The 24,492-nt window shown below is 35.7% G+C and overlaps 1 protein-coding gene and 1 pseudogene across 3 annotated transcripts in view; both read right to left on the reverse strand.

Moving 5' to 3' along the window:
• ATRNL1 (attractin like 1) overlaps window positions 1–24,492 on the reverse strand; it is a 747,087-nt gene that overhangs the window by 176,018 nt on the left and 546,577 nt on the right. The window lies entirely within an intron of this gene.
• LOC148109758 (FUN14 domain-containing protein 1 pseudogene) lies at window positions 740–14,772 on the reverse strand (annotated as a pseudogene).

Here is a 24,492-nt window from a genome sequence, read left to right on the forward strand (position 1 = left end):
ACTGAATGTGAGTGGGGGATGGGTTAAATAGGTGATGGGGATTAAGGAGGGCACTTGGTGAGGAGCACCAGGTGATGCGTGGAAGTGTTTTTTTTTTTTTTTTTTTTATTTATTTATTTTTTTTTTTATTTTTTTTTTTTTATTAATAACGATTTTTTATTATATTATGTTAGTCACCATACAGTACATCCCCGGTTTTCGATGTAAGGCTCGATGATTCATTAGTTGTGTATAACACCCAGTGCACCATGCAATATGTGCCCTCCTTACTACCCATCACCGGTCTATCCCATTCCCCCACCCCCCTCCCCTCTGTAGCCCTCAGTTTGTTTCTCATAGTCCATAGTCTCTCATGTTTCATTCCCCCTTCTGATTACCCCCCCTTTCTTTATCCCTTTCTTCCCCTACTGATCATTCTAGTTCTTATGTTCCATAGATGAGAGAAATCATATGATAGTTGTCTTTCTCTGCTTGACTTATTTCACTAAGCATTATCTCCTCCAGTGCTGTCCATGTTGTAGCAAATGTTGAGAACTCATTCTTTCTGATTGCTGAGTAATATTCCATTGTATATATGGACCACAACTTCTTAATCCAGTCATCTGTTGCAGGGCATCTCGGCTCCTTCCACGATTTAGCTATTGTGGACATTGCTGCTATGAACATTGGGGTGCATATGGCCCTTCTCTTCACTACGTCTGTATCTTTGGGGTAAACACCCAGTAGTGCAATGGCTGGATCATAGGGTAGCTCAATTTTTAACTTTTTAAGGGACCTCCACACGGTCTTCCAGAGTGGCTGTACCAACTTGCATTCCCACCAACAATGTAGGAGGGATCCCCTTTCTCCACATCCTCTCCAACAATTGTTGTTTCTTTCCTTGTCTATTTTTGATGCGTGGAAGTGTTGAATCACTATGTTGTACACCGGAAATTACTATTATTACACTGTATGTTAACTAACTGGAATTTAAATAATAACTTAAAAAAAAAAAGGAAAGCTGTTTTCAATTTCTCAAGAACTGGGTTGCAAACCAAATAACATTATTAGGTTGATGTACTCGTTGACTATATCTTCTCAGGAAAAAAAAAATCAAAGATAATGATTGAATGACATGATAAATGGTTTCATATCTTTAGGAATATGTAACTGAAAAAAAGAAACCTCTACTTAGAGAAGTCGTTCTAATTAAAAAAAAAACAACCGTACCCTAATTATCCTAACTATCCATTGGCACACTCCAAAATTTGATGTGGGCAAGACCTGTTTTGAATAATCAGTGTACATGCACGTGCACAAGTGTACCATCACCAAACATTCTAAGGGCTAAGGATAACACACTTCCCTTGCCTTCGTGAAAAGGGATATTATCTGTTTCCCAATCTAAAGATATATTGGGGGAAATGTCTAAATAAAAGATGAAAGAAAGCCAAGGATATATTCTGTCTCCTCCAATCCTCTATCATACCTTGGCTCTTCTCATGCATTCTTATGATACTAACTGCTGCAAATGCAGGGGCCAATCCCAGAATTCCCTGGTGCAATCGAATCTGTAATTTGAGCAGGGCTCGGAGAGGGTAGCTTATCTCTGAGGATCTCTTCCAAGATGACTCACTCATATGCCTAGCAAGGTAGTGTGGCATTTATCTGTCAGCTCAGCATGGGCTGTCAGCAGAGGCTTCAGGTCCTTTTCACATGGGCCTTTCCGTACATTGGGATATATAAGCTACCTTATAGCATGGCAACCTGGTTTCAAGAGTCAATATTCCAAGACACGGAATGTGGGAGCTTCTAGTCTCTTAACATAAACCCTAAAACTAGAAAGCTTCACTTCCTCCATATTCTGTTGGTACAACAGTCACAGAACCTACCCAGATTCAAGAAGAAGAAACCTAGACCCCCACCCCTTGACAAAAGGAATGTTAAAGAATTCAAAGAAAGTTTTAATTTATCAAAAAGGTAAGATTACTTAGCAACTGTATATATTATGAAAGCTTCCTTACCCTTTATCAGTTCATATCCTTCCAGGGAGGACAAATGGTACTTGTGTAGTAATATATAAAACATCTAGCTACAGACACACCATGTCAGGAATAACATAAGCCTTATATAATTGGAAGCAAAGATCTACTCTGAAGTAAGATCTTCATATCTGATTTTGGTACTGAACTTACTTTCTAGATAACGTACTATTTAAAGATGTGTTATCTTGCACTCATGATTAAGCTTGGTAACTGACTAGATCGCAGACTAATTGGCTATGACATCAGGAAAGCATAAAGCCTCTTAACACTGTTTAAATGTTACCTCTAGCATACTACATTTCCTTCAATAAAATAGTATTTGACTTTTCTGTAGATTCACTTTCTCCTTTCTCCTAAACACTTAGCCTTAAATTATTGTACTAATTCTTCCAGATTTCTTATATATTTTGGAGTCTACATACTACATTTGTCTTTTTAAGTTCAAACATCATAACTTTTCATATTTTGTTACAGAGCCTTGGCTTCATGTTTATTCTGTTATATTGGATTATAACTGGAAGCCTATAAAATCTTTAAAAGCTTCCTTTCAGAAGAATAATCCAATGCTATAAAATGATACTTAGTGGGTAAACATTTTCTGATTGAAGAGAAAATACTGTCAATTCTGTTTCCTAAAGTCAAAGTAATCTAGTGATAGTGGAACGCTTTGCATACAATACATAGAATAAAAAAAAAGAGTACTATTTTATGTAAGTGTTTTCTTTTAAAAAGATAAAATAATCATACTATTTTAAAAAACCCAGTCAAGTATTGCAAAGATGATTCAACATTTTTTAACTAAACTATTCACATTCACTTGCTAATATGTTGACAACCTATGGTTGTATATATTAGAAGAGAAAATTTAGAGACAAATATTTTAGAAGTATGTACTTAGAATTGCATTGGACATAATGTACTTACTCAACATATATTACTAAAAAAGAGTTTTAATGGTCAACTCTGATCAAAAACAGGATTTACAATTATTTTCTAAGCTATAACATTAAAAATTACCAGCAGATTATTCAAAACCTCAATGCTATTCATTTCTCAGCTAATGTCTTATGACTATTAGTCAACATCATAAAAATGCCATTATTTCATTTAACTTTTGTTGATGCCTGTGGGATAGGGCTGGGAGAAAAAAAATAAGGCCTCACATCAAAAGAATGACTTCATTTACTCTAAACACAATTGAGAAAAAGATTAAAAAGTCAGAAGAGTTATCAGCAATACCTGATCTTGAAAAATAAAATAAGAAAAAAAAATCCTGGGGCATTCTGTCAGTGGTGGGATTAATGTAATATTAATTATAGTGATGTGTCAACAAAAGATGAAGAGACAGAATTTAATAGAAGAATCAAAAAGCATCCTACTGTGAAAACATACTAGAAAGGAAAGGAATATTGGCTTAGATAGCAGTTAACTCAAATTTGGATAGGAATGTGAAACCTATTCTACCAAGAGGTGCCATAAATTTATTTATTTATTCAGTAATCTCTACACCCAAAGCAGGGCTTGAACTCACAACCCCGAGATCAAGAGGTGCATGCTCTACTGACTGAGCCAGCCAGGCACCCCCTAAGGGTACTTTTTATGGCTTCCATGACCAAGACTCTTTATAGGCCTAATTTCCGTATTACTTGGAATCTTAGAGAACCTTACGTTAAACCATCCCTAGCTTTCATTAATTTACTTCAGGATTTGGAATAGCCCGGTATCATCCATACAATCTCAAACCTGGGGCTGGAAAAATGGCTGCTGGTTCTAGATGAGTGCTTATCTGGGGAGACTCTAGGGAGCAATTCTTGACTTTGTGCACCTGGATGGCTCATGAGTTAGGAATGGTAAGTGGAAACTACGCTTTCGAATCTCAGGTTTAAGGGTAAGGGCACAGGGTCCAAACCTGAAATAATAAGGTGGGAACTCGTGAATCCTATACATTCCCAAAGAAGGTCAGGCAAATAAGGAAAGATTGATGGGAAGATAAGATCAATCACTCATATAGAATTTAAAAAGTTAAATTTAGTGATTTCTAAAACCCCACATTAACTTGAAAATAATTTGGTTTCAAAGATTTGGTATTAATGTTGAGAATTCACAAGTCAAAGTATTTGAATATCTTTAATGAAATGTTTTTATTATTATTATTTTTATTATAATGAATAAAATGAGGACTGACTTCACAGGGTTGTGGCCTGTGCAGTTGCATAGGGCCCTGTGGTTAGGGGTGCCTCAAGCTTGGTTAAATACTCTGCTGAAATTCTTGAGATTCTCCATCTTGAAATTCTTAACAATATTTGAACAAAAGGCTCTGTATATTAATTTTGCACCATATATTATGTACTTGGTCTTGAATAAAACCTGTTATGACTGGGTTATATATCAATACTGATAGAGAATAAACCAAATATTAAGCAAAAATGGAGTGTTGGCTACAATAATCCTTTGTAAACACTCTTCTCTTCTGATGCCCCAACTTCCTAAAGCAATTTTCTTGTGTTCTCCTTATGCTAAGGCTGGATAGGAAAGTACCTGATGCAGGAAGATTTTAACTCCTTCTGGGCATAGGAAATTTAAAGGGAACTGATGGACAAACCTAATGAAGAAATCTAAAAGGAATGAATTACTATTGATGGATGTTTAGGGTAAATGTTTTTGATGATGGATTTTTCTCCACTTTTCCTTTTACACAAAATACAAACTTGATTTACTTTTAATGCGTGAACTCAGAAAAAGAACCATTTACTCTACTCTCTTGTTCCCTACTTTGACTTCACTTCTCATAGCAAAGGAAAATCCCTTTTCCTGCTTCCCCTCAAAAATTTTCTTGTTTTTTTTCCTTTTTAAGATTTTATTTATTTGAGAGACAGAGTGAGTGAGAGAGACAGCACAGGAGCTGGGGCAGAGGGAGAGGGAGAAGCAGACTCCTCACTGAGCTGAGAGCCTGATGCGGGGCTCAATCCCAGGACCCCAGGATCATGACCTGAGCTGAAGGCAGATGCTTAACCAACTGAGCCATCCAGGCGCCCCCTCAAAAATTTTCTCTACTTCCTCTTCCTCAGTGTTCTTTGCTAGCTCTTTGTATAAAGCGGGTGGCAGGAAAACATTGCCTCCCCAATCGAATACCAATTGAAACTGCCTATTGGTTGTGGATGATTTTTACCTCAGTCACTAGCCACAATTTCCCTTCCGAAGACGATTTCCCTTTATGTTCTTTTACACCACCCCCAAACCACCCCTCTCACAGCATAATGAATCTCAATGCAGCTGAATCATGCAGGTCTGATTTAGCCTGCAAAAATGTCAGTCAAAGCAAGCAAGATGTACTCTTTGGCCTTGAGTGCTCTAAGCTGCTATGAATCATAGGTTTAGTTTTTGCCAAATGAAAAGCAATTTCACTTGCAAAAATATATCTGTGGGGATACTTATGGCTTTTAACTCGCAGGGAAAATGTACTAAAATCGTCCAGGGGAAAGGAAATTGTGCGTGTGTGTGTGTGTGTGTGTGTGTGTGTGTGTGAATCTTTTATGAAACCAGAAAAAAAGAACCAGAATTTACTGCATTTGCTTTCAATTAAAATCTTTTTATTTTTCAGCTTCAACTAACAGGTGTTAACCATTAGACTAATAAATTGCTTCTTCAAATGGACCATATCAATGAGTTAGATATTTAATAAGGTTCAAATTTTTGTAAGGGAGCAATTCAGTTAGACTTGGTTAGGAAGACTTTTAAAATTAGTTGCCAAAATATTGAGTAATATGATATTTTCTCTAACTCCTATAAGCACAGCATAAAATGGTTTTGTGAATATTGTATTCTATAATCTTGGAATTTGTTCTTAGGAAAGAAAAATTTTACAAAAAATTGTTAACCTTCTTTTTCACCTTGGAATCCAATTCCACAAATTGCAAGCCCTGTTCTGTTAGTATGGCACTTCATCTCTAGCCACAGAACACCTGTAATGGTCAAAGGAGCTTTCATTTCTTATGAGAACTGTCTATCCTGACTTTTAAAGTGCAACTTAAGACATTGTTCAATATGTTCAGTCTATACTAGCCTTCAGCTAATCCAAGACTCCTCTAAACAATGGTTATCTAGTACAGTGGCAGCCCCATTAAGCTGTCTGAAACATCTCATCTTATTTTTTCCCCAAGATTGTTCTTGTTATGAACAATTTTTGTACCATAGAAAAAAAATTGTGAAGGAGTAAGCATTTCAGATAACATTTCAGATTAGGCTATTATAGTAAAATTGAACATCCCAATCAAGTCATCGAGATTCTAAACTGATTTACTCCATCTATGATCTTTTATGTTTTTAACTATTTGGAAAAGACAGAAAACTAGAACTGATTTCTCTCCTGAAAATATACTCAAGGAAGGAAAGCACAGAAAAGAGTAAAGCTAGTATATTAGATTCACAGTCTGCTGAAAACCTAATAAAAAAAGGGCATTTTCTAAAAATGCTGAGAGATGATGTGACCTAACAAGATTAAGAGACAGACTGTAAGCAAGAAGGCTGTGAATGTTTGTCTTGGTTGCATCAATCACTTTGGGAAAATTATTTAATCCTGATTATTTTTATATTTCTTTCTCTGTAAAATGGGGATGATGTTTCTTACCACAGCGCTAAAGTAACATATCTGCTAAATAATGAATCTTTTCTGTTACTAAATGTACTTTAATTCCTGTAAGATCTGGCTTCCTAAGAAGTTAATATCATCTGCTCCATAAGATCAAAACGTGTTTTTTTTTAATTTTGTGTTTCCTAGGTGAAACATTTTTAATACACTTTATTTACCTTGAAGTAGATATATACTTTTTAAAGGTAGAGCACATATTTTTAAAACACCTAACTTGTAAATCAAGAATATTTTTCTGAACTGCTTTACATTATATTTTTCACATTTCACACCTACTGAGCATGTAGGTATATTAAGAAAATCCATCAATAAATTCTTTAAAAGACCAAGATTAACAATATAAATTCCAAGGCATTTTCAGTGGTTTTATTAATGCTTTATTCAAACTCACTAATTGATGTCACCAGAAAGACCTCTAAGTATTTTTTTTCTCAAATTTTGGAAGCTTACCGTTTTAAATAGGAATCTATTTTCTGTAGACTGCAGCTTATTTTTACAATACCAGGGTTTGTTTTATTGACTTCAAATATGTAATTTTCTCAGCTTCAATTTTTGTATGTGTGAGTAATAGACATTTAATTGCTAATTTGCTGGAAGATCTATGTCTCAATATGCTTTTGACATACTTTAACTTAAAGAGGACAGATATTTATTTTAAGTAAGTTTAATCAGTTAACTTTCTCACTGATCTGTTAAAACTATTTTCCTTTCTTAATGAAAAACAGCTTAGAAAACATCGAGGATAAAAAACGAGACAAGTGCATACATTGATTACAGACCTTCAGAGTTTTACTGCCACGCTCTAGTGACCTCTGATCTTCATTGCTTCTAATATGCCATTTTTACTTGCAGCGTCATTTTGGAGATTTTATGAATTGATGGGATTTGGGCTTAAAATAGTAATTTAATATAAATACTGTTATCAATGTGTTCATTAGATGGCAAAAAATTTTTAGACCTCCTTATACAGATTTCCTTTTGATTTTTTCAGTTAAAAAAACAAACAAACAAACAATTTTCAGGGCAGTACAACTTAGATCCAGGTTTTGCGGAACCCAAAACTCTTGGAGTTATTGAAACCCTCTTTAAGAAAAAGAAAATAAAATTAAGAATATAGCATTAAATATCAGTCTTTGCAAACGTCCTGTGAATATAAGGGGCCTTTAGGCTTAAGCTTCATTACCTTCCAAGTCAATCCACTTCTTGGGCAATAGCTGTTTGGCTCTTCCATATTGTTCTAAGACATGCATGAGAACAAATCTAGAACCCAAGACACTATGTTTAAGTAGTAAAAACAGGAGTAAGAACAGTTACTACTTAAAGAGTGCTTATAAAATGTCCTAGGTACAGGAAAGCCCTTTATATGGATGATCTCATTAAATCCTCAAAACCACACTATGAGGCTTTTATTTATTTTTATTGATGAGGAAACTGAGCTCAGAGAAGTTAAGTAATATGACCTAGACTGACCAACTATCAGGTGATACATCTGAAATATGAAACCAGGTGTGAATAACTCAAATTTGGAGATAATCAAGACTAATTGAACCAAAGAGCGAGCTTTCTTTCTTTCTTTCTTTCTTTCTTTCTTTCTTTCTTTCTTTCTTAAATGTGATTAATATCTTTAATAATTCTATAACTTCTAAATCCTTCCACAAAAGGGCTTTACAGTTCTCCAGTTTATTGGAAACATATCTTTAAAAGAAAGTCAACCCTAATGTTGAAGCAATAATACAAATTTTTAATCACTGGCACTATACCATAAAGCAAAATGAAGAATATCTTACTTAAATAAAGCAAGGATAATATTTCATTGGGGAATATATCCAACACATTTTTTTCTATATATATCTACATCCAATTGTGGTTTTTTTTTTTTGTAGCTTAATTTAAAAACAAATGCAAATTTTGAAAAAGTAATGAAAGCTTTGGTTTGATCAGTACACATACCATATAGGTTGTTTTTATAGCAGATACTAGTTTGCCAAACTTCAGTGGCAAAACACTAAGTTGTGCGTTTGGTATTGTCCAGCTAGCTGTTTCTCACGGCCCCAGAGAATCTGGTGGTGAGTAATGTTGAGAAACACCTAATTGCCACCATTTCTCTTCTTACCAGTAACTCCACTGAGATAGAACATCATTTCCTTAAGACACAAGGCCTTGCAAAAAGCCTCCCACTAGTCCACTGGATATCAAATGTTCTAGTTGATAAGTTCTGTTGCTTCTTTAATTATATTGTTGATTTCATTTGCTCATTTCTTAATCTGTCTTTTCACTTTGTTTACATCTTTTTCAGCTCTCTTCTAGTCAATCCACAGGTAGCCGCTATGGCTGGCAATCTGAAGAAGAAAGCCAACACTCGCAGTGGTTGCTGCAAGTTTTCCAACTTTCTGGAATAAAAATCCCACACAGCAGCCTGTCACTCCACCCACTGCAATCTGTGGCTACAGAGTATTTTTCTACCATAGGTCCTGAGCTATGCCCAAACACTTGATTGCACCAATGCTGTCTTCTTGCACACTCAGTTAAATCCAACACTTCATAAGACTCGCCATCCCTTTCATGCTCTTGAGGAGAAGGCTTCCAGGTCGTCATGAGCTGCTGCAGCCAGCTCTGAAGGCAGTTTGGCCTGCCCTCCTCTCCCCACTACTTTTCTCTTTTCTTTTTTCCCCATAGAAATCCCACTTTGAAGCCCACTATAAATCACAAGTAGAAAATTATAGACTCTTGAGAAGATGCAATCTGGGTTATCCCTCTCCCCATACCATCTTCTGGAAATAGCATGTTCCTCTACTACAATGTACTGAGCAGTATGTGTCAGCCCCCTGTGCTAAGTGCATTTAATCCTTCCAACAATTGATGAAGTATCAATATATTCACATAACAGATGAGATAAGATCAAACATACATCTGACCCCTTAAATCTACTATAAGAAGGGTAATTCACAAAATGTTTCAAGCACTTTCATTTCAACCCTGAGCCCTCAGTATTTTGACATCTGCATAAATTTCAGCTACAGGAACTTCAGAAACTGAAAATGTGCACTGTTTAGCAATGCTTCATCTTTAAGTTTGATTAACTTATGGGAATAACTTCCATGATAACAGGCATTCCAAAGAAACCTTCACAGTTTCTAGTTTCAGTGCAAAAGGGGTTGATCTCAATAATTACTTTTACAACTTTGAAACTGAAAAAACGAGTATAAGCGTCCATGCTTAAAGAAATTATTTTTCCCATTTAATTGCTCTGGACATTTTCTCCTGTATTATGGTTGACAATGTATCACTTTGGTTATTTCCTTTGTTACTATTTTCATCTACTGTAATGGAGACAAGTCATTAAGTAATACTTGGTTTTTCATATATCTGTATATTTTACTTAAAATGCAATTTCAATTTTTTTATTAGTAAGAAAAGAAAAAGATGAAAAGTGACTCACTTAAGACATAGAACTTAATAAAGTTAATTCATGTAACAAACTTCTTCTGTGGAAAACAAAATACTCTGTATTCTTGCTAATTCTCACAAGAGCACAATAAATATTGTAAGCCTAAATTTAATAATGTTACTGCTCCCTCGCTTTAAAATTAAATGAAATAATTATGAACTGTACAATAAAAGTGAGCTAAATTAACAAATTAAAATCTTCCTTTAAAGTGCAGTTAGGAGGAAGAAAGAGCCACTTGACAATGTCAGGTAAAGTGAATAGGACGTGTAAATTTACAATGTTCATGGCTTAGAGTTGCTGCTGACAAGGAAAAACTGTAATGACGCATATTCTCCTATAGCCAAGGGAACAATCAATGGATGGATGGTCAAAAAATGGGACACTCATTTACTCCTTGAAATGAGAAAATGTAATTAGATTTAAAGGACATAAAAATGGCACAGAGATTTGATAGGGCCTTGTTATCTTGTCTTCCTAATTCCAATAGTAATGTAGATAAGCATATCTACCAAGTCATAAAATAGCAAATCCTAAAGCAAGCAAGAAAAAGGGGTTCTCAGCATCTCCAGAAGAGCAGAGAGGGTATGTAATGCATTTTTTTTTAAAGATTTACTTATTCATTTGACAGAGAGAGAGAGCCAGAGAGCACAAGTGGGGGGGGGGGTGGGGTGTGTGGTGAAGGGAAAGGGCAGAATGGCAGAGGGAGGAGAAGAGGCAGACTCCCTGCTGAGCAGAGAGCTCCCCCATGCAGCTCAACTCTAGGACTGCTGTCCTCCCTCCCCCGATCATGACCCCAGCTGAAGGCAGATGCTTAACCTACTGAGCCACCCAGGTGCCCTATAATGTTAATACTAATAAAAGTGTCCACTATTTATCAACTATTAGCTATGCTGGATGATTTATATGCATATACTTGTTCTCATTTTACATGTGGAGATCCATGAGGCTAAAAGAGAGCAAGCAATTTATTTAAGTCACAGAGTCAGAAATTGGAAGAGGTAGGATACAAATCATAGGCTTTGCAGAAAATGAATAAGGAACATTTTGGTATTCAAACTACTGATCAAACAATCAATTATTGATCATGTACCTTTAGCATTTTTACCACCACATACCCTTCTCGGTTGGGAAGAGAAAAATTAAATAATTACAATATCCACAAGAATGTTCAAGCCACTCAGTGTCAAAACTATAATGACTAAGCTCCACTCATAATTAAAGTCTTCAGACGGTGGCCCTGGGGTTATGTACCAAGATAACAAACAAAACTCTCGTAAAGTGATTCTGCTGTGCAGTCGGGATCAAGAACCTCTATGATACACTTAGTGAAACTGGCCAAGAAGAATAAGAATTAAATGATAAAAAGACCAGAGTAGGGTGAATTATCAAGAAAAGAAGAATATGGAGTAATGGGAATGATAGAGACCTTGAAAGATAATGCTGGTTGGTGGGTGAAAGAACAGATAAAAGAGAACATTATGAACAAAAGCATAGGTGCAGGAATGGGCCTGATGCAATGAAAGGAAAAGTAGTTACAAGATTGAATGGGTGAAAGTAATAATGATTGCTAGTAAAATATAACTTAGATTTGATGTGGTAGCCAACATAGGCTCTCATAAGCTTAAAAAATGGTGGGAGGGAACTGAAAAAGGTAGTACTCTATCATAATAAGTCTGGTCATGGCAAGCAGGATCAATAAAACAGAGAACACAAGCCAGGTAGATGACTCCAAAGTTCCTACCCTTAAGACTAGATTAATAACAGCATTGACAAAAATGGAGCTGTTCAAAAGGAAAGTCAGCTGGGGGGAAGATAATGGGGCTTATTTAATGTTCACTGAATGAATCAATGAATGATGAGTCTGTCTGGGACTTGCTCAGTTATGAGGAAAATTGTACTATAATGATTTAAGACTACCAAGCTGGAGCAAAGGTATGGTAAGGTACAAAATGTCTATGTTTAATAAATAAACGAGTGAGAACAGTTAGAAGGGATTACTGAAGCACTGAGAAGTGATAAACTCTCAGGATACTACGAGTCATAAGATAAAGCAGTGGGTCATAAAGCCTTCATAATAATTATCCTAAGCCCTTGCAATTGTGAAAAGCTTCACAATCTAAAAAATAATAATAATTCTTACAATAACTCAGTGATGTAGACAGAGCAAATGTTATTATCCACAATTTTCATATGAGTAAATTGAAGCTCAGAGTTTGTGACTTCCCCAAGGTAACACAACTGGTAATTAGGAAAACCTGCACTCAAATCCAAGTCTTTTGACTCCAAATTTTATTCATTAATTAAGGCCAATTTATATAATTCTAGACAAGATTCAGTCCATGAAACCATAATAGTTTGAAGATAAGAAAGGATTTGTAAAACTTAGATATTTTAATGAAGAAAAATAAGAGCATATAGCATTTTTTCCCCAAATGATTCTAGATTTCATATATTCCCTTTCTTTCTACAAGGAAAGTCAAACTTACCTTCATCATTGTAGTGCACAATTCCAGGGATTCATTATATCAAAGTTCTATTAAAATGTGAATTCATATGGCAGCTTAAACATTGAGGTGCTAGTTTTCACCATCAGATTTCAAAGAGCAAAATGTTTAGGGTATTGGCAAGGCTGTAGGAAACAGTCATTGTTATAACTGTTGGTAGGAGTCTAAGATAATATAGGACACTACAACAGTTATTTTTTCAACCAAGGACATTTGCAATGTCTGGAAACACTTTTGGTTGTCACATCTAGTAGCATCTGGTGGTTAGAGGCCACAGTCCTCCACAATAAAGAATTATCAGGCACAAAATGTCAACAGTGCTGAGGCTGAGATATCCTGCTGTATAATCAACTTGGCAATCTTGGTCAAAATTATAAATGCACATTCCTCTTGAACCAGAAATTTTACTTCTACTGTTTTTTCCTACTTATACATGTACAAATCCATTCATTGAATACTTACTCTGGGAGCTAGGATTGTATCAGGGAACAAACCCAAGAAAAATCTTTGCCTTTTGGAGTTAACATGCTAGTGTAGGAATTGAAAATGAAACAAATAAGGAAAATACATAGTATATTAGAGGATAAGAGCTTTAGAGAGAGGGGGGCAAAGGAAGGTTAATAAGAAGATCTGGACAAGAATATTTACTGCAACATGGTTTGCAATAGCTAAATGTTGCGAAAAGCCTAATCATATATCAGTGGGGGACTAGTTAAATAAATTATGGAGCTATGGAACACTATGCAGCCATTAAAAAAGTAGTTATCCATAAGGTTAATATGTAATTATTTAGCAAAGTGAAGAGCACTGCATCTATAAAGAAGAGAACATTGATATTAGCACCGATATGAAATATTTCTGTAAAGAAACACAAAAGTCCTGAAAATACTGGTTACCTCTAGGAAGATGAATAGATGGCTAGGGGATCAAGGTGAGAGAGTGGTTTAATTCTCATTTTACTATATCCTCTTCTGTATCTTTTGATTTTTGAATATGAATGCTATATAATAGGCATTGAATACCTAGTAAAATAATTCAGTGTTTTTTCTGAAAGTATCTTCATAGAGAAGATTTAAAAATATACATACTTATATATGTGTGTGTGTATATATCCATCCATCCATCCATCTATATAAATATACACATACTCCACACACATGAACACATTTTCTTAATTTATTAAAATACAACATGAATCAAAGGTTTACCTAGAAATCACCCTTGTCCTGGATAAACAACTGGGTAAGGGTGGGAAAAGAGTCCCCAAATTCTTTCCTGACTGGGATATAAAATTCACAAGCACAGGAATTTTGTCTGATTTTTCAGTGCTGAATTACTAGTGCCTAAGAACAGTGCCTGGCATATAGTTGGAAATCAAATATTTGTTGACATAGTGAATAAAGGAATGAATAAATGGCCTTACTTTACTCGCATTTCTTTTCTTATCAACTGATAGACTCCTAATATGTTTCTCGGTCTTCTTCAGTCTTTTCCTTTCAATTTATCCCGTGATACCACCAGAGGGATTTATCGAGAATACAAATTTATTGTGCTTTAATATCTTCTCCAGTTTCCCACTGCTAACAGGAGTAAGACTCTTTGTGACCCTCCACTACTCCCTTTTCTGCTTCTCACCATTTTTCTTGGAGTCCATTTGCAGCTAGGCCAACTCCACCATGCTCCCACTTGACTACCCTCCTGGAATGCCTTCTCTTGTCTAAGGGAACTCTGACTTCTTTTTCCCCCCCAAGCTCTTGCTCAAATATTGAAACAATATTGAAATAATCTTATTGGAACAATAATTCCACTTCTTCTATAATCGTAATTAGTTTATTCTTTCTCTCTGTTCCTGGAGAATATGTACATCTTTTTATTGTTATATCACACAGTCAAGTGTGTGTGTCTCTCTCAATAGACTATGAGTGCCTAAAGGGTGAGCCTGAATTTTATTCATCTCTGTGTATGCAATCTTACCTTAATGGCAGGTCTATGATAATTGTTCAATAACGATTCTTGAATAATAAATACATACATTAATTCATGGATAAATCCTAACCTTTGATACAAACTGCATACAGTAATAGGATTAAAAACACACCCACAAAACAAAACCAAAAAATACCTTGATCGGTAAGAATTTAAGTACATTGTATTTATTATATTATAATTTTTGTGATAACCTGTATAAATTTTAAACTTTCACAATCGACCTGAAATTTTATGCAATATTATACAAATGCGATAAAAAGAAGTAAAGAGCAAATTTTAATACAATCCCTTTATAATTTAAGTATTAGTGTTTCTACAGACCTAATTTTTACTTAAGTTGAGAAGGACTATTTCAATAATTTAAACAAAAGTGGGTAACGATATTTCAAACACAATTTGAAAATTATGAGCTTATAGAGATTTCTATAAGATGGCAGGGAAGGAAGATCCTGAATGGACCTCCTCCCACAGACACACCAAATCTCAACTACATATGGATCAATTTCATCTGAAAAAGATCTGAAACTAGATGAATGGCTTCTCCACAACAAAGGATAAAAAGACCACATCAGGACAGGTAGGAGAGGCAAAGACGTAATCTCACCATTTCCTTCCACTCCTCTGCATCTCCCCAGTCCCCTACTTCTCCCAGAGGAGTGAGGGATGGTGCCCCACAACAGGGACCTCAACCCCTGGGATCTGCACTGGAGAGGTAAGCTCCCAAAAAGTCTGGATTAGGAAACCATCAGGGCTGATGTCCGAGTGACCCAAAATGTGATAGAGAACTGAAATCTCCCTTTTAAAGGGCTTGCATGATGTCTAACTTACCCCAAGATCCATGGATTTATTAAGGGCCTCGACTATCTATGGAGATGCATTTGCTAATTTAAAAGAATATGCAGGAGGGGCAGGGGGCAGTTGAATCTCTCCCTGGAGTTAGAAGTGGTGAAGGACACCATTTTATAACTCTCCGCCTACCCTGCTAACAAAGTGGGTAAACGCAGACAGGACACCCTCTCACTGCCTTGCTAAGGCATATGGGTATGAGAGGTCATGGCACCATCCCACTGCCTTGCTGAAGCTGGACAGTGTAGGCAGCTGCAGCACTCCCCTACTCCTGTCTGGGGCTGGCAAGCACCAATAGTCTCAGCATTCTCCTGCTTCCTAGATGAAATTGGTTAGTGTGGACGGTTTTGACACTCCCCGACTCCCTGGCTGGGGCTGCCAGCATAAGCAGTCATGGCATTCTCCTATTCCTAGCCTAAAGCTAGCACCACACACTGACAAGGCACTCTCCCACTACATTACTGAAGCCCATGGGTGCCCAGAGTCAAGACATTTCCCCTGCTGCCTTTCTATAGTGCTGAGTGGGCCCCACATCTTATACATTCCAGCTGCCTAGCTAAAACCAGTGAGTGCTCACAATCACACAGGGGGTGCCCCTTGATCACCTGGGCCTGGTGGCCAAGGGGCTGGGATTCTTGAGCTCCACAGGAATGTTACAGTTAGAAAGAAAGTTCTTGGCAGATTACCACAGACAACGGACTGAAAACACAACGAGTCTTCCTATGAAAAAATGCCTATTTACTTAGCCTGGAGCTTCAGCCAAAGGGACAGGCTTCAGGTTTCCCACACATCTAGAGGCTAAGGAGGTGCTCACAAAGAACATTAACAGAGAGACACCATCCTTAACACCCCATTGGCCTCACTACAGCTTGATGAGACCTCCCAGAAGGAGGCTATACACTCATCTAGAGCTCAGAATTTTGCAACTATCACACCCAGGGGACATCTCCAGATCTCGTCTGCAGGCCAGCAGGGATTACAACTGCAGCCCCACAGGACTGTATATGTTTACATACTTTAAAAGCTGCTGCCTGAGTGTCTGGCTTCCAATCATCCTGAAACTAGAATGTAAATGAGAGTCCTCCCTGCGGAACACTGACAGGTCTTGGCACACCCTTGACAATGAGGACATATCAAGAATAAATGAGGCAGTTTAGACAATTATAAGGTTTGAGAGACAACCAAGAACTAGAAGAAGGTTGAAAAACAAGGTTCATCACCTACACAAGGCCACCATTTCAATACTAAGAGGCAGCTGTTTCACCTAATACATATAAACAAATTCAGAGAGTCCGTCAAAATGAAGAAACAGAAAAGTATTTTTCAAATAAAAGAATAAGATAAAATCTCAGAAGAAGACCTTCATGATATTGAAATAAGTAATCTACCTCATAAAGAAGCAATGTCATGGTCATAAAGATGCTCATTGAGCTCAGGAGAAGAATGGAGGAATATAGTAAAAACTTCAACAAAGAGAAAGAAAATACAGGAAACAGAAGTCACAAAACTGAAGAATACAATAACTGGAGTGAAAAATATACAGTATACTAGACGAAGAAGAAGAACAGATCAGCAAGCTGGAAGACAAAGCAATGGAACTTACTTGGAAAAAACAGCAAAAAGAAAAAAATAATTTTTTAAAAATGAAGATACTCACAGAACCTATGGACAACAAGCAGAATAACATTCATGTTATAGGGGTTCTAGAAGGAGAAAAGAGAGAAAAGAGCAGATATCTTATGTGAAGAAATAATGGTTGAAAATCTTCCCAATCCAGAGAAGGAAACAGACATCCAGGTCCAGGAAGCCCAGAAAGTTCCAAATAATATGAACCCAGAAATCTATACCAAGACACATTATAATTAAAAATGTCAAAAGTTAAAGAGAGAATCTTAAAAGCAACAAAAGGAAAGCAAATTGTTATGTACAAGGGAAATAAGGTTATCAGCAGATTTCTCAGAAGACACTTTGCAGAACAGAACAGTGTCATGACAAATTCAAAGTACTGAAAGGAAAAACTTTGAAACAAGAATACTCTACTCAGTAAGGTTATCATTCAGAATTAAAGAGAAGAAAAAAGTGTTTTCTAGACAAGCAAAAGCTAAAGGAACTCATCACTAGTAAACCAATCTTACAAAAATAGTAAAGGCATATCTTTAAGCTATAAAGAAATGGCACTAATTTATAAAAGGAAAACATAAACAAGTAAAAATCTTAGCACAGAAGGTAAATTTATAGTAAAGGTATTGGATTGATCACATATAACTCACTATAAAGGTTAAAAGACAAAAGTAGTAACATTAACCAATACTATAATAATTAGTTAAGGAATACATAAAATAAAAAGAGGTAAATTATGACATCAAAAACAAAATATGAGGGGGGTTTGGAATACATTCAAATTTAAGGTGCTATCAATTCAAAATAAACTGTTATACACATAGGATGATAAATGTAAACCTCACAGTAATCAGAAAGCAAAAACTTATAGTAAATATAGAAGAAAATGATAAAGGAATCTCAACATAACAATAGAGAAAGCCATCAAACTACAGGGAAATGAGAGAAAGAGAGAGAAGAAAGAAACAGAGAGGAACTAAAAAACAGCCAGAAAACAATCAACAAAATGTCAATAAGTATATTTCAATCAGTAATTTCCTTAAATGTAAAGGCTATAATTTCTCCAATCAAAAGACACAGAGTGGCTGAATGGATTTAAAAAAAAGAAAAACAAGACACATCTTTTTATTGCATACAAGAGACTCACTTCAGAAGTAAGAACACACACAGACTGAAAGTGAACGGATGAAAAAGCTATTCTATGCAAATGGAAACAAAAACAAAGCTGGTGTCACTATATTCATATCAATAAAATAAACTTTAAAACAAACCCTTTAATAAAAGACAAAGAGGGGTACTATGTAATGATAATGGGGTCAATTCAGCAAGAGGATATAATATTTTTAAATATATATGCACCCAACATAGGAGTACCAAATTATTTCAAGTAAATATTAACAGACCTAAAGGGAGAAATTAACAGCACTAAAATAATAGTAGGGGATTTTAACAACTCACATCAATGGATAAATCATCTAGACAGAAAATCAATAAGAACACATTGGTCTTAAGCAATACATTAGACCAGATGGACTTAATAGATATGTGTAGATCACTCCACTCCAAAAGAGAATTCACATTATTCTCAAGCACATATGAAATATTCTCCAGGACAGATCACAAGTTTGACTACAAAACAAGTCTCAATCAATTTAAGAAGACTGAAATCACATCAAACATCTTTTCTGACCACAACAGTATGCAACTGGAAAATAATTACAAGAAATAAAAAACCCATAAATAATGAGAAATAACATGTTACTGTACCACTCTAGGGTCACAAAAAAATCAAAGGAAAAAAAAATACCTAGAAACAAATGAAAAGAGAAACATAACATACCAAAATCTATGCAATGCAGTAAATGTGGTTCTAAGAGCAAAGTTCATAGCAATATAGGCCTACCTCAAGAAATAAGAGAAATATCAAGTAAACACTTTAACTTTACACATGAAGGAACCAGAAAAAAAGAACTTTTGGCTTTCCAAAAGTTAGTACAAGAAAGGAAATAATAAAGATCGAGTGGAAAGAAATGGAGACTAAAAAGATGATAAAGTACAATGAAACTAAAAGCCGATTGTTTGAAAAGATAAAACTGACAAACCTCTAGCTAGTGTCACCAAGAAAAGAGGGCTCAAATAGAAATGAAAGAGAAGTTATAAATGATACCACAAAAATACAAGATTATGACGATACTGTGAACAATTTTATACACTAACAGTTTGGACAACCTAGAAGAAATGGATAAATTCCTAGAAACTTTTAATCTTTCAGGACTAAATCATGAAGAAAGAAAAAAAAAATCTGACTAGATTAATTACTAGTAAAAAAAAAACAAAACTGAGTCAGTAATCAAAAACCTCCCAACGAATGAAAGTCTAGGACCAGATGGCTTCACTGGTGAATTCTACCAGACATTCAAAAAGATTTAATACCTAGCCTTTTTAAGCCCTTCCAAAAAATTGAAGAGAAAGGAATGCTTCCAAAATCATTTCACAAGGCCAGCATTTCCCTGATGCCAAAAACAGACAAGGACACCATAAAAAGCAAAACAAAAAACAAACTACAGGCTAATATCTTTGATGAAGATACATGCAAAAATCCTCAACAAAATATTAGCAACTGAATTCAACAATACATTAAAAGCACTATATACCATAGTCAAGTGGGATTTATTCCAGGGATGCAAGGATAATTCAACATCTTCGAATTAATCAACCTGATACATCACATTATCAAAATGAAAGATAAAAATTATATTATCACCTCAATAGATGCAGAAAAAGCATTCAACAAAGTTCAACATAGAGTTATGATTTAAAACAACAACAAAGTGGGTATTGGGGGAATGTATCTCAACATAATAAAATCACATAGGACAAACCCATGGCTGATATCATAGTCAACAGTGAAAAGCTGTAAGCTTCTCCTCTAAGATCAGGAATGTACACTTTTACCAACTTTATTCAACATAATATCTGAAGTCCTAGCCAGAGAGATTGTCAAGGAAAAAAAAAAGGCATCCAAATTTGAAAAGAAGTAAAACTGTCCCTTTTCGCAGATGGCATGATACTATAAATACAAAATTATAAACATTCCACCAAAAAATTGTTAGAAGAAATAAGTTCAGTAAAGTTTCAGATTACAAAATTAATGTACAAAAATCTGTTATGTTTCTATATACTAATGAACTATCAGAAAGACAAATCAAGAAAACATTCTGATTTACAATCACATCAAAGAGAAAAATACCTAGGAATAAATTTAGTCAATGAGGTGAAAGAGCTGTACACTGAAAACTATGACATTAATGAAAGAAACTGAAGATGACACAAATAAATGGAAAGCTATTGCCTGCTAATTGATTAGAAGAATTGATACTGTTAAAATGTCCATACTACCCAAAGCAATCTACAGGCTCAATGAAATCCCTATTAAAATGCCGATGGCATTTTTCACAGAACTAAAACAATTCTAAAATGTATATAAAACCACAAAAGACCCTGAATAGCCAAAACAATCTTGAGAAAAAAGAACAAAGCTGGAGGTATCGCACACCTTGATTTCAAACTATATTATAAAGTTATGGTAATCAAAACAGTATGGTATTGTCATAAAAACAGACATACAGATCAATGGAACAGAATAAAGAACACAGAAATAAACCTACTCATATATCATCATTTAATTTATGTCAAAGGGGCCAAGAATATATAATGAGGAAAAGACATTATTTTCGATAAACAGTATTTGGAAAACTGGACAGGTAACATACAAAAGAAGGAAACTGGAAAAAAACATACAAAAGAATGAAACTGGACACCAACTTACACCATATACAAAAATTAACTCGAAATGGGTTAAAGCCTTGAATGTAAGGCCTAAAACCATGAAACTCCTAGAAGAAAATATAAGTGGTAAGTTCCTTGACAACAGTCTTAGCAATGCTTTTTTTAGATCTGACTTCAAAGGCAAGGGAAACAAAAGCAAAAATAAACATAGGGACTAATCTAACAAAAAAGCTTCTGTACAATGAAGGAAACAATCAACAAAATGAAAAGGCAATCTACTGAATGAGAGAAGATAAATCATATATGGAAATCACCTATCCAACAAGGGGTTCATATCCAAAATAAATAAGGAACTCATAAACTCAATAACAAAAAAACCAACAATCCAACTTAAAAATGGACAGAGGCTCTGAAGAGAGATTTTTTCCAAAGAAGACATACAATTGGCCAACAGGCACATGAAAAGATGTTCAACAACACTAATTACCAGGGAAATGTGAATCAAAAACCACAATGAGGTCTCACTGTATGCCTGTCAGAATGGCTATTATAAACAAAACAAAACAAAAGTGGGTGAGAATATGGAGAAAAGGGAACTGTTGTGCACTGTTAGTGAGAATGTAAATTTGTGCAGCCAGTATGGAAACAAGTATTGAGGTTCCTCAAATAATTAAAAATAGAACTACCATATGATCCAGCAATTCTACTAATGGGTGTCTATCTGAATAAAACAAAAACACTAAATCAAAAAGATCTATATATGGGTGCCTGGGTGGCTCAATTGGTTAGGCATCTGACTCTTGGTTTCAGTTCAGGTTATGATATCAGGATCACAGGGTCAGGCCCTGCACTGAGCTCTGTGATCAGCATGGAATCTGCTTAAGATTCTCTCCCTCTCCTTCTGCCTCCCCCTCTGCTCCTCTGCCTCTGCGTGTGTGTTCTCTCTCTCTCCCTCTCTCAAGGAAAAAAAAAATACACACACACACACACACACACACACACACACACACACCTCCATGCTCACTGCAGCATTATTTACTTATAAACAACTCAAGTGGCCATTGATGGGTAAATGAATTAATGGTTATTTCTCTCTCCCTCTCTCTCTATATATATCTATATATCCATCATAAGTGTTACATAAGTCCAGTTTTTTAAAAAAATGTATATATATGTGTATATATATATATGTATACACACACACATATGATGGAATACTATTCAACCATAAAAAAGAATGAAATCTTGCCATTTGTGACAATATAGATAGATCTAAACCTAGAGAGTATTTTGCTATGAAATAAGTCAGACAGAGGAAGACTAATACCACTGGATTTCACTTATATGTGGAGTCTGAAAAACAAAACAAAACAAAACAAAAACTAAGCAAAACAAAACAAAACCCAGACTCATATAGAAAAAGAACAGATTGGTGGCTGCCAGATGGAATGGTTTTATGGGGGTGAAATGGGTGAATGGGATCAAGAAGTACAAACTTCCATTTATAAAATAAATAAGTCATGGAAATATAATGTACAACATGGGGAATACACTCGTTAATATTACATTTACTTTATATGGTGACAGATGTTAAGTAGACTCATCGTAGTGGTCATTTCACAGAGTATACAAATGTCAAATCACTCTGTTATAAACCTGTAATATAATATCGTATCTAAGTTACACCTCAATTAGAAAAAATAACGTGATCAGAATAGGGAGAGCAATAGAAGAAAGATTGTATTTACTGACAGCTTTTGTCTGTTTTATTATAAAATATACATGAAAATAATAATATATTAATGTGTAGTTTTTAAAAACTGAACACTGATGTAAATACCACCCAGTTCAAGAAACAGAACATTGCCAGAATCCCAGATCTCATGTGTCCTTTCCCAATCTTCACCACTCCCCCTTTTCCAAGTGATCACTATCTTATTATCTAGGGAAAACACTTTCTTGCTTTTTTTTACATAACTTTTATAGTTCATTCATTTTCACTGCTATAAAGTATTCTACCAAATGTTTACATAAGAATATATCTGTTCCATTGTCTATAGCTATTTAGGTTGTTTGAATCATTTCCTATTTAGAACTATTATAAACAAGGTAGTTATGGGCATTCTCCTTGTGCATTTGAGTACTCACTTCTCTAAATTAGGGTTTCTTAACATTTGGTAAATTGTTCCAGATCATTCTTTGATGTAGGTGGGGAGGGGACTATCCTGTGTGCTGCAGGACATTTAGCAGCATCCATGGCTTTTATCCAGTAGATGTCAGTGGTATGTATGCCCACTGTTGTGAAAACCAAAATAGTCCCAGACACTCCCAAATGTTACTGAAGAGGCAAAATTTCCCCAGTGGAGAATCACTGTTCTAGGGTAAATAACGAGGAGTAGAATTGCTGGTTTGTGGATCTTTTGATGTACTACAAAATACCAAACTCTTCTCCAAAGTACTTGCAACAGAAATGACGTTGGTCTCTTGTAAGAAATGGTCTCTCCAGGAAGAATCAAGCTGATAAAAACTGACAGAGTCAACTTTTTTGAAACTCTAGAATCTAATCAAACAACTATGTCAATCAAGGAGTGCTTAATGAAGAAAGAGGCCACTGAATTTTGGTAAGAGGCATTGTGTGGTTTTGCTTGCCTGCCTAGCATCCCCTACTCCCTAGCCTTATGGACAATGGCCTGTGTTCCTGGTGCCAGGAAAAGCAACACAGGACCTTGTTCTTGAAAACTGGTCATATGATTCCCTAAGGGACCAGCATAGAGACCAACCTTTATTTTGCCCCTCTAAGGTGGAGTGGCTTTCTGGGTGACATCTGATAGAAACATTTAAAGATAGATGCTACCCATTGCTTCCTGGGGCACGGAATAAAGGATGAGGCAGACAGCAGACCGACCCAAAAGCTTGAGTATGAGGAGGCTGAGGAGGAAGATTTTCAGGAGAAGAGCTTTGAAGAGCTCAGGGGTGCACAGGGGAATCTGGAGTGCAATGCACATGCCCAGAGTCAGACCCATAGTCAGAAAACACCTGAGAGGACCCTCGACTTACATCTTGGGCTGATCTTTGAGCTCGGCACAAGCAGGAGTTGAAGGCTAAGGCAGAGTTGTAGTCAGTTTGACTTAGCATTGAAGGAGTATCCTAGCTCAGAGCCGATATGCAAAGACCAAGGGTGTTTTTATTTTTCTTTTTTGTCCCTAGGCGTTGAAGGTAGAATCTTCCTGTTACTACCTGACTGCTGAAAAAACAGAACAGAGACTTCAAGGAGAATACATGACAAGGAATAAAATCTTTGCAAAATTAGTCTGGAGAAGTCATTAAACAAATGGACAACAGCAGCCCTCAACAAGCAATGCCAGAAAGCCTTATGGAGGGAGAGATAATCCATAGGGTAGGGTAGATTGTTTAGGGCTGGGGGAGGAAATGCAGAGACTACAGAGATGATAGCAAAGGGTACAAAGTTTCTTTTTAAGGGGGCAAAACATTCTAAAACTGTCTGGTGATGACTGCACACATCTGAGAATGTACTAAAAAAACATTGAACTGTACAGTTTAAATGAGTGAAGTGCATGGTATAGAATTATATCTCAATAAAGCTTTTTTAAAAATGAATGAATA

The sequence above is a fragment of the Ursus americanus genome, chromosome 6 (genome assembly GCF_024610735.1).
Source record: "Ursus americanus isolate L20-20 chromosome 6, mUrsAme1.1.p, whole genome shotgun sequence".
NCBI classification, from domain to species: Eukaryota; Metazoa; Chordata; class Mammalia; order Carnivora; family Ursidae; genus Ursus; species Ursus americanus.